Raw genomic sequence first — 11803 nt, forward strand, 5'->3', positions numbered from 1 at the left:
TTTATTTTTACACTCTGCATTGGTACCTACATGTTGCTACGTAAATAAAAATAAAAAATAAAATAAAAAAACGAACAATCAATAAACATACAATATTTAAAAAGTCTTTCATTCTTGTTTCCCTATAGTACGCTCCCTGGACCGCTTTCGAAGGCGCGTACCGGGCGCACCCCACGTAAAACACCGCGGGGCCCTTTTAAAGCCTCCACATCAAACCTAGAGGGTCAGGGAGGATCTACTATGCCCCCTTATGGTCATTTGCCCCTTCGTTTTGGCCTCCTCTTGTCTCTCGATCCTACCGAGAGACAAGATGGCGGCCGCTACGGACTGTTTAGAATGTTGACAGACACCGGAGAGCCAATCAGCTTCGCTTCGTAAAGCTCCGTTACGCGAAAAGTACGCGAACTAGTTCGCTATCCAGGACGCTGTCACAGATATATCTGTTTTTTTAAACGTTAATTTCTCAAAATCCACTGGAGCACATATATTGAGACCCAGCAAAGGCACATTGGGCTAACAGTCCCTACAATTTTGCCAAGTTTCGTGTAAATCCATTCAGCCGTTCGAGCTAAAAGTGAGGCCAAACGCCCTATGGAAAAATGAATGGGAAAAACGCGTTTTGGGACCCCCCTTTTTTCTCGGCCCCCCCTTGACAAAACCCCCCAAATTTTCAGGGGCTGATCAGAAACAAAATGTGCCATTTTCCTGAAAATTTCAGCCGATTCCGTCCACAAACGCCAAAGTTATTAGACATAGAATTTTCAAAAGTTCCATAGAGAAAAAATCCTAACTATATATACCTACTGGCGACCGCCAGTAGGTAATATATATATATATATATATATATATATATATACATACTCCACACAGAAAAGAAAGCTACGGCAGCTAGACAGTCAATATATTTTACTTTTGGACACTAAGGGGGTCATTAGGGTGGCGGTTGGACAAATCCTATCGGGTAATGGGACCGCCCGCAATAAGGGCGGGGGTCCGGTGGGGGCAATTTGGATATGCCCACCACAGTGGCAGGTGTATCCTGCATTCCTTTCATTGTGGCGGGCGGTGCTGAGTGCACCGCCCGCCACAATGCCAAGCCATGCCATGCCTGCCATGTTGTGCATGGAACTTCAGGGGGGACCATTGGTCTCCTCCATGTGCACCCCCCAGAGTCCCTGGGGGCCTGCAATGGACCCCCGCCATAAATTCCTGCATGCCTTTCCGTGGCGGCTATGCCGCCATGGAAAGGCATCTTTCTGCACCCATGGTAATATGGCTGACGGTGTCTAACAGACACTTTTTGACCGGGCAGAAATGCGGCGGACGGTCTTTCCATCCACCACGGTCCCCCCGCCTTAGTAATATGGCGGGGAAATGGGTGGCGGGCGTGGACGGATCTGTGGCGATCCACCTGCGATCCTAATGGGCCCCCAAGATCCCAAATGGTCTTAATACTGGAGAGGATCTTTAAAACTTTTTATAAGGTCCTTTACTGTTCAGATCAGTCTATGGTGCAGGCTTGTCCCATTTTTTATTGATTGTTTTATCATGTAACCTGAGCTGTTCCCTTTTTATGCCTTGGTTTTTATCGGACTTTTAGCTGGTTTTACTAGTTTTCTAGTTTTACTGGTTTTAATTTGGTAATTGTGAGGTGGAGGGATCGGGTACTGATCAACTGGGCAAGAAGAAGCTTAACACACTTTATTGATCAACATATTTACTGCTTTACAAGGAATATTGGTATAGATCAAGTTTGCGTCTATTTGCACACTGCTATGATAATTTGCACTTTTGGATCCATTTATTCTCTTGCTGTATCTAAATTTGGTAAAGAATTTTGAATGTACTCATTTAACTTTTTGCACTTTTTTGCACTTTATTTAGTCACTCTGCACCTTCTTTATAATGGATATCATTACTTGGCATCTTGCTATGTGATACATGTTAAGTACTCTGAGCGAATCAATTATGATTTAATAATATGTTTGTATATTTTTAATCTCCATTTGCACTTATATTTACTGTTGTGATTTTTATTGCTCATGGCTACTTGCACTTCTAAGTGAACCTGACTATTTGGTATTATGTCAATGTATTATATGCTTCATATATTGCACAAGAGTGGGCAATCGCCCTTAATGTTTTATAAAGATCAAGAAAAATCGTATTTTTTATATTTATAAATATGTGATATATTTATATGTGTGGTGAATTAACAGATCCATTTTGGGTATGATAATTTTACTGCTTATATTTATTGCTGCCCACATTTTATTTGAAGCTTGCTAATTAGTTTGTTATACCAATAGTATTTTGTTGCTTTTTATGTAAAGTAGGAGGAGCATTTGCTCTAATCACGTTTGGTCTTGGGCATGTCATGTAATCAAGACCGGGTTTATCCGGTCGAAACGCGTCATACTGCTGTCTTTGGAAAATAAAGCACTGCTTCTTTGATATCCTACTAAGTGGTCCATACCTGATTTCGCGGAACCAGTGTTGCTATCAGGATTTTGAAATATATATATACTTGTGTGTACCAATAACAGAAAATCTAATTTTATAAGAATATTCTATTATAATTAAAACATTACACTATTTAAAAATCTTCAAACTTAAATGTCCTACTCCAGTGAGTGCAACATTAGTGAAAGTGTTGGACAGAGGGGGTGTAAAAATTACTACTCCCACTCCAGTGAGTGCAACAATGGTGAACGTGTTGGACTGTAGAGGGGTAGAAATTACTATTCCCACTCCAGTGACTGTAATAGTAGGGAAAGTGTTGGACAGCAGAGAGGTAGAAATTACTATTCCCACTCCAGTGAGTGCAACGTTAGGGAAAGTGTTGGATAGCGTAGGGGTAAAAATTACTCTTCCCACTCCAGTGAGGGTAACTGTAGGGAAAGTGTTGGATAGTGGAGGGGTAAAAATTACTATTCCCACTCCAGTGAGTGCAACAGTAGAGAAAGTGTTGGATAGTGGTGGGATAATATTTACTATTTCCACTCCAATATTTGTAAAAGTAGGGAAAGTGTTGGATTGCGGAGGTGTGGAAATTACTATTACCACTTCAGTTAGTGCAACAGTAGGGAAAGTGTTGGATAGCAGAGGGGTAAAAATTACTATTCCCACTCCAGTGAGTGCAACAGTAGGGAAAGTGTTGGATAGCGTAGGGGTAAAAACTTACTATTCCCACTCCAGTGAGTGTAACAGTAGGGAAAGTGTTGGACAGCAGAGGGGTAGAATTTTCTATTCCCACTCCAGTGAGTGCAACAGTAGGGAACGTGTTGGGTAGCGGAGGGGTAAAATTACTCTTCCCACTCCAGTGAGTGCAACAGTGGAGAAAGTGTTGGATACAAGAGGGGTAAAAAATACTATTCCCACTCCAGTGAGTGCAACACTAGAGAAAGTGTTGGATAGTGGTGGGATAGCATTTACTATTCCCACTCCAATAATTGTAAAAGTAGGGAAAGTGTTGGATAGTGGAGGGGTAAAAATTACTATTCCCACCCCAGTGAGTGCAACAGTAGGGAAAGTGTTGGATAGCTGAGGGGTGGAAATTACTATTCCCACTCCAGTGAGTGCAACAGTAGGGAAAGTGTTGGATAATGGAGGGGTAAAAATACTATTCCCACTCCAGTGAGTGCAACAGTAGGAAAAGTGTTGGATTGCAGAGGAGTAACAATTAGTAATCTCAGTCAGTCAGTTAAAAATGGAAAACAAACAAAATATTATCAACAATAAAAATATTTAAAAAACAAAATAAATTATAAAATATATAAATATGATAGCAATCCAAATACAAATAATTTTAATATAAAATTTCTATAAAAAACACATTACAATGTTAAATACATGTAACAAAAACTTACAAATATTATATTAAATGAAATAAAAAAATATTTCTAAACAAATAAATATTTTTAATTAAAAAGTATATAGAAACAAAAACATTAATTATTACAAAAATTTACTTTATTTATTTCTACTCTATATCACCACACAATTTAAAACCCACATCTAAAATTAAAGAAAGATGTTCTTTCTCAACTAACATAATTAATTTCCAATTAAAGAAATACTATTAATTAAAAAACAAATTAAAACTCATAGAATGTATTTAACTTGCCACACTTTATCCCTATAAACCCCACAACCTACAGCTAAAATTAAACCGTAAAAAAGTATTTACACCATTAAAACGTATTTTCAATAAAAAAATTAATAGTATTGAACAAACTAATCATAAAGTAAATACAATTAATTTCCTCCCCACACTGTGCCCCTATAACAATAAAACCCCACGCAAAAAATATGAACAAAAACCCGAATTATATATAAATTAATTAATTAATATTATTGATCAACTAATTTGTAATGAATTCATCAAAAATGCCTTCCCACCCCTTACCCTTATAAACCCCACAATCCTCACAAAAAATTAATTACACCAATTCCATATTTAATTTTCACTTAATTAATTAATATTAATTAAGCACTAATTAGTAATTAATTAAAATACATTTCTTCCCACCCTTTACCCCATAAACCCCACAACCCACACCTAAAATAAATCACACATTTACCATTATTAATTACCAATTAATGAATCAATTTAAAGCAACAACTAATTATTAATTAATTAAACATAAATGACTTCTCACCTTTACCCCTTTAACCCCTTGGTTGCTGCTGTTGGCCAACGGCCGACGCAAGCACTACCTCGGTAGTGCTGCGCACATCTGTTGGCCAACGCGGCCCCACCTGCGCAATAGAACGCCCGCAGCGGGGCGAAGTTTGCTCTGCGCTAAATGGGATAAACCCCACAACCCACAACAAAAATTAATAAAACAATTTCCATAATTAGTTGTCAATCAATTAATCAACATAAATGAGCAACTAAATATTAATTAATCAAAATGAAAATACTTCCCACCCTTTACCCCTCACCCCACAACCCGCCCCTAAATTCTTTTTCATAATTACCATAATGAATTATCAATTAATTAATTAATATTTATTAACAACAATTAATAATTAACTACAAATAATTTCCCACTAATAACACTATAAAATCCAAATTCAATACATAAGAAATAATCATGAATTTATTATAATTAAATTACTTCCCACCCTATTCCCCTATAAACCCACAACCGACTACATAATAGAAATTGCTACATTTATTTAAAATAAAATTCATAACCACTAACAATTTAACACATATATTAAAAAACATAAACAAAACTTATACCCAAAAAATACAGCACATACATTTAAAATATAAACTAAAATACATAACACTAATTAAAAAATCGATCTTTTAAATATCTATATTTTTGCAAACAATATTATTGCCGTCTATATTTTAAAAAACGATATTTCTTACCTTAAGTTCGATATTCTTCACCACAATATTCTTGCTGTCGATATTTCTGAATCACGTATTTCCGACTCGATGTTTGTGTAAGTCGACATTTCCAACTCGATATTCTGTATCAGCACCATTTTTGTGCATTGACCATTTAACTTGAAGTCTAGATAAAGGTGCTTTGATAACTATATAGATATTCGTCTTTCCTTATTGATGAATTTATTGACATGGTATGATTTTTTGACTATTGTTGATAAACATGCTTTTCTTTATTAAAGGTCCTCATGAAGGAAAGGTTTCTGTCTCTAATTATGTAGGTCCCTATTAGCTCTTACAAAGCTCTATCAGACGACCTCATGATTTGTAAGTGGTTATAGTGTTTTCTATTGGCCCAAATACTAGTTTATAGTAGATTTGTTTTGGAGATATGTTCAATGTTCATGATATTATAAATAGTTTGCGAATGATTACAATTTTGCACCGCTTCCGCTGGATCGCCTGGATGTGTGAAAAAGGTCTCTTGACAATTACACTACACTTCAGTGGTTAAATAGCAGCAGCCATGACAAAGGATAAACAAAGAAAGAGGTCTATTCTCTGACACCACAGACCCAGAGCGGCAGCCATTTTAGAGTAACAGAAGAAAGTTTAGGAAGAGAAATTTGAGGTAGTAATTCAAATTCAGTAGGAAACGGTAAATCGAACAAAGGGGGGTATTTTAAATAAGCAGTAACAAATATGGGGAGTGTAGAATAAGTTAAAAGGAAGCATACACAACAGCATAATAAACGGTAAACAAAGAAAAAGGACTATGCTCTGATACCATCGACCCAGGGCATTGGCCATCTTAGAGTTACAGAGGAAAGGTTGGGAAAACAAAGTTGAAGCAGTGATTGTGGTTCAATGGAGGGACCAGGGAAAATCAAACAAAGGTTTTTTTGAATAAAAACTAAAGGAAGATGGAATTGAACTAATGGGGATTTAATAGAGATTCCATCATTGGGGTAGTGTCTTGAAGGGGGCGCAGAAACAACAGCAGTGAGACTAATAAAGAACATAATTTAAAAAAAAGGAAATTACTAGACAGAATGGCATGTCACATTCATGTGGTTGAATGATAGAATATAAAAGGCATCAAGAAAAAGTAATGTCTTCCTGACAATACTATTCAAAGAAATGTCCCTAGCAGTAGAGCTTTAGTGTGTTGCATGCCTGCCCCAGGACCCTGCTGGAAAAGGTTCTATGAAATGCACTGTGAGGGACTAGCCAATATAGTTAACTTTTATTGTAGTCCTCATATCGCGGTCAGATCTAATGAGGCAGTTCCTATAATGAAACATGAAATCTGACAACTTTCCACTGATGTCTCTTGGCAGAAATGTGGTTTTACTTAAACACAGCTGTTAAGTTGGTGTAATCACTTGACTTTGGAACTGTCATGCCAGCTTATATATTCACGCCAAATCTTTTTCAAGCATTTGAGTCACACTCCATACATATTTTACTGACATTGTTAGTTGATTTGAGCAATTCATATCCCATTAGGACATTATGTGATGGACATAATTTACATGTTTTACTTCTGGCTAATAGTATTAGAAGAAACGAAAGTTTCCACTGCAGAGATGTGATACGTATATTTTTGAAGTATCATTCTGTAAATGCAGCAAAAGTTGGCTTATCTTCACTTCATGCACAAAAATTTCACTTATAGCTTTTCAGAACTGTGTTAACCCTTTCCCTGCGGGGGTAATTCCCCCACGGTACGGTATCGTCTCGCCAGTACCAGTGTGCTCACCGGTAGGGTAAGGAGAGTGCAGCCTAAGTCCGAGAAGGTTCCTGAGTGCAATATTGGTGGGATGTAGAGGGAGCACAGGTTCAGGGTCTCACCCTCCCATACACCTGTCACTGCCACAAATCGCCCCTGCGCATCATTCCACGTGTGATGTTTTGTGTATGAAGTTGATTTCTTAAGCAGTTTGCCTCCTCCTCATGAGTCTGTCGTAAAGCCGGAATGGGCTATCAGTATGGAACCAAATCTGCCCAGTGCCCTGTAGTGTGTGCCCTTAAAATGTGTTTCTTGTATTAATATAACGTCAGGAGAATGTCTTTTTATTTGCTGCAGGACCAGCGTATGGTTAATCTTGCGCTCTAGTCTGTTGACATTCCATATGTGTAGTTTTCTCAGTATTTGTCGATTCATCCTAGTGTGCCCAAATGTAATTATTAGACCGGTAAATACAATGGGGCTAAAATTCCCTATCATAATAATTTTGGTTAGGAGAGTGTCTAAATAGCCTAGCCTTGTCTCAAACTGGTTCGTCCATAATGATGCATTACTAAACAGAACACATAAACTTTTAAAGAATATAAACATTCTGGTTCCCCACTCCTCCCCCACCCTGCTACCCAGCCTCGTGAGCTGCAACATGCCCACCCCCCCAACATGCATATTGCCTGTTGCCCATATAAACTTGACCAATTACAAGTGTAGGGACAGGATGTTCGCCCGTCAAAGATGAAGTTCCCTAAAGTGTTCACTACATTGATTTCCTTTACTTCGGATCTTGGTGCAGTCCGTTTCAAGATTCACATAATTGGTTCTACTTCTGGGGTGGATGCCTCCCCCACCCAAATCTCCCCGTACCCTCAAGATTCATATTTTGTAAGGTCTAAGTGGGAGTCACATTATTTTAAACATGTGTGGTAATAATGTTGTGAGTAATAAAATGCAAATTAGTCTCACAACCTAGATCCTTCAGTCACGGTTGGCACATGTTCAGGTTGGCTCTCTTCTCAGTAGTTCCTGTTCTCCTCCAACCTTCGAGGCTCTTTGTTATTTGGTCCTTTGCAATCCACCGGTCTCCAAACCTCCACACACTCCCAGGCTGCCTCTGGGGTTTCAAAGTGCCATGTTTTGCCCTCGCTGATTATCTTTAGTTTACCTGGGTACAGCATCCTGTACTTGATCTCTTTGTCTCTAAGGGCTCTTTTAACTGCTTCAAAATGTTTCCTTTGTCATTGCACCCATAGGGCGAAGTCAGGATAGAATCATATATGTGCATTGTCTACATAGAGATCTCCATGAGTGAGTGCCACCTGGAGGATTTTGTCCCGGTCCCTGAAATTGAGGATTCTAGCAATAATTGTCCATTATAGGGCACCCGGCTTGGGGCGGTCCTCTAGAAATGAGTCCATGCTGGGCCCTTCCTTTCCCTCCAGGACACACACCACTCTGATATTTTTTTGTCCTGATCTGCCCTCCTGGTCAGCTACTTTAGCTGTTAGTGTGGCGCTGTCTTTAGTCAGAGCCTGTACCTGTTCCTCGAAATGTTTTAGTCTTGGATTGGAGACTGTTTATCTGAGACTCCACTGTTCTCACTTTCTCTGTTATGTTTCTGAGGTCTGCCCCAAGAAGGTTCACATCTACTGTTAAGTTGTCCAGCTGGGGTTCTAGTGTGCTCCGGATATCTCGTATGGCCATCATTATATTGCGTAGGGTGGGTTCCCTTTCCAATTGTTGTGAGAGCCCCATGTCTGCCCCTCCCTGACTGCCATTGGAATGGTGCATTTTTCTAGGTTATTTGTCTGCTGCGTCTTAACCCCATGGATCTGACCATTTCTCTGAAGCTGCGAGCCCAGTTGGGGCCTGCCGCGCCGATGTTTGGTAAAAGCTTTTGTGGCGACCACCCTCTCGAGATGAATTAGATTGCACAACTGCTTCTTACCCTTGTATATTATCCTCAGGGGCTTATTCTATATTTCCGCCCTTTTTATGTGAGGCCACCCAACACAACTTGAGCCACACCTGAGGAGAAGAACACTGGGAGGCTGCAACACCACAGTGACGGGTTCCTCCTTCCCTTGTGGGCTTCCACCTCCCCTAGGTTCCTGTGACGTCTGGGGGCAGGGCCAGACCATAATCTGATTGGGGACCCCCTCTTTTCCCAGGCTGTAAGTTTTGGGCCCCCGCCCAGCCATCTCCACTGGCCTTACAGGACCTCAGATGTAACCTCCGGATGTCGTCCCAGTCATCCATGGGTGTAGGCCTCAATCAGGTCAGTGACTAGATGCCTATGATCGCAATGCCAGGCACCGGTGAAACGGATCAAGTAGGGAGGGGTTACTCACTGGTAGGGGTGCAGGCAGGGATCATCCACTCTTCTCTCAAATGCGGCTCTAAGTCTCGTCTCAGCAGACTAGTCAGTTTATTATCAGCCTGTCTCTGGCCCGGTAGCCCGTTCCTCACAGTCCCAGAGAGACAGCTGTGCCCGACTCCGGTGCCACCCAGAAGCACCCAGAGCGGTTCCGCTGCTACCCCCCCCATCAGCCCTTTCCTCGATCTATAGGTTCTCCAGCAGCGGACTGGCAATTCTCAAGTTGTGGAGGGGTGGGGGGATAATTCACCCTCTTCCTGGCCCGTCCTGCCGGCCACGCTTGTAGGCCACTGTGAGGTTGCACACTCTCCCTCCCGGTGGGGATACGGGCCGCAATGCCAGTGGACAACAGCAAGGCAGGCGGGAAGTGTCTCTTCTCTGTCCAGTGATCGTGATGAGGGGCATGACGGGGGAAAGGAAGGGAAATGCCAGACCTCACCCCTCACAGCCGGTCTTAACGCCTCAGCCGGGACCTCTCCTCCGGAGTGTGGGTGGTGTATTCTCCACATATCCCCGCCTCCCAGTTCTGAAAGCGGAACAAGTTTAGCCCCATCACTTCATTCCCAGTCAGCCAGACATCCGCATCTGTACACGCCCCAAACGCCAGAGGTAGCGTTCTCTCCAGCGCAGCACTCACACGCCTGGGAGGGGGAAATCTTTGCCCCTATATCCTCGCAGATGTTGGAACACCTTACTGCACCTTTACAAGCTCCGGATGATGGCGGATTTTGAGATCATGCTGTGAGTTATTGCGGAGCTCTCTCAATGTGCGGCCATCTTGACTGGCGGTTCGCCACGCCCCCTAGGGCTCAAAATTGTACTGTCTCTGGGCGGGTGTGTTCGTATCTCGGAGGGGTGTCATCATCAAAGGGCAGAGTGCATATCCTTGATAACCTTTGACAGTGCAGGGAGGAAAGAGTCAATACTTGGTTCAGCAGATTGTGATGGCAGGTCCACCAATCCAGTGACGCCTGTGCTGGCTGTGTGTGGGGTGAGTGTTCGCAAGCCTGCAAGGATCAGCTGATGCTGGCAACTACACCATCAGTCAGTACAGGGTGCAGGGGTAGCCCAGGATGACCATGGAGTGTTGTGGTAGTGTCTGGTAGGTGTACGTTTAGTTTGACATGTTGAATATGGTGTGGTCACGTTTGCAACCCCACAGTTGTGCATTGTGCTGTGGAGGCATTGGGATTCGTGGTGTGTTGACTTGGTACTTCCCAAAGAGCAGTCCCGTCCCATGTGTGCCATCCTGTAAGTGCTGGTTGATGACGTACCGTCAGAACATGTACAAATCATGCACACTGCCTGGGTAGTTGGCAACGACATTGGTGAAGATTCCCCAGTGGTCCACTATTGCCTGCACATTGATGGAATGCATGTGCTTTCTGTTGCGGTAGTGGTGTGCAGTATCTGCAGGGGGCACAAGTGGGACATATGTGCAGTCGAATGCCCCTAACATGGCCGGGAATACAGCTATGGCGTAGAAGCTGTCCCTGCGCAGTGTTGGGGAAGTGAACGTACTGGGGTATGAAGCTGAGGATGGCATCCAGGACAGGTGTGATGGACTTTGATAGGGCTGGCTGTGAGACCCCTCCGTCTCCAGCAGTTGTTGGTTGGAAGGTACCAGAGGCCAACAGGTGCAGCACAGCCAGCAGCTTTGTCTGCGGAGCGATGTTGGTTTGCCGCTGTGTTGCGGTCAGCCTGTGGGCGATGTGGGTCAGCATGTGGTGAATGGTTGTCCATTTGAGCCTGTAGTAGGCAATGACTTCCTCGTGCGTTAGGTCTGTGAGAGTGGTGCGTTTTTGGAAGGTCTGCTGTCTTACTCAGTGCTGCCTCTGTGGTGGTCCGGGGTGGTGGGTCCAGGTCCAGGGGGTGGTGGCGGTCCTGGAGGTGGTAGCAGTGGGTGTTGTGGCCTTGTTGGAGCTCCAAGCTGCATGATGAGTAGCTCCATGGCGTAGTTCGTTCTTCGGGAGTGGCTGTGTGTGGGACTCCGTTGCCTTCTGCAGGTAGTCATTCGGCTTTTACACCTGCTCAAGGCAGGCGTTAAATACCTGCGGCTAACGCGACTTATCGCGTGTTTTCAGTTCGCTTTGCGGTTCTGTCTGTTCGCTGTGAATGTAGTGTTGCTGGTTTTTCATGTGTTTCTGCACGGGAACGCCTACTATGCATCTCATTAGCGTTATTTGGTGGTGTCCGCCGTGGTGTTAGGTTTTGGGGATGTTAACGCGGGAATTCTGGCGATGTCTGCAGTTTGCACCAGCTTGTGAATGGGGTG

This window comes from Lissotriton vulgaris, chromosome 4_1 (genome assembly GCF_964263255.1).
Source record: "Lissotriton vulgaris chromosome 4_1, aLisVul1.2, whole genome shotgun sequence".
Lineage (NCBI taxonomy): Eukaryota > Metazoa > Chordata > Amphibia > Caudata > Salamandridae > Lissotriton > Lissotriton vulgaris.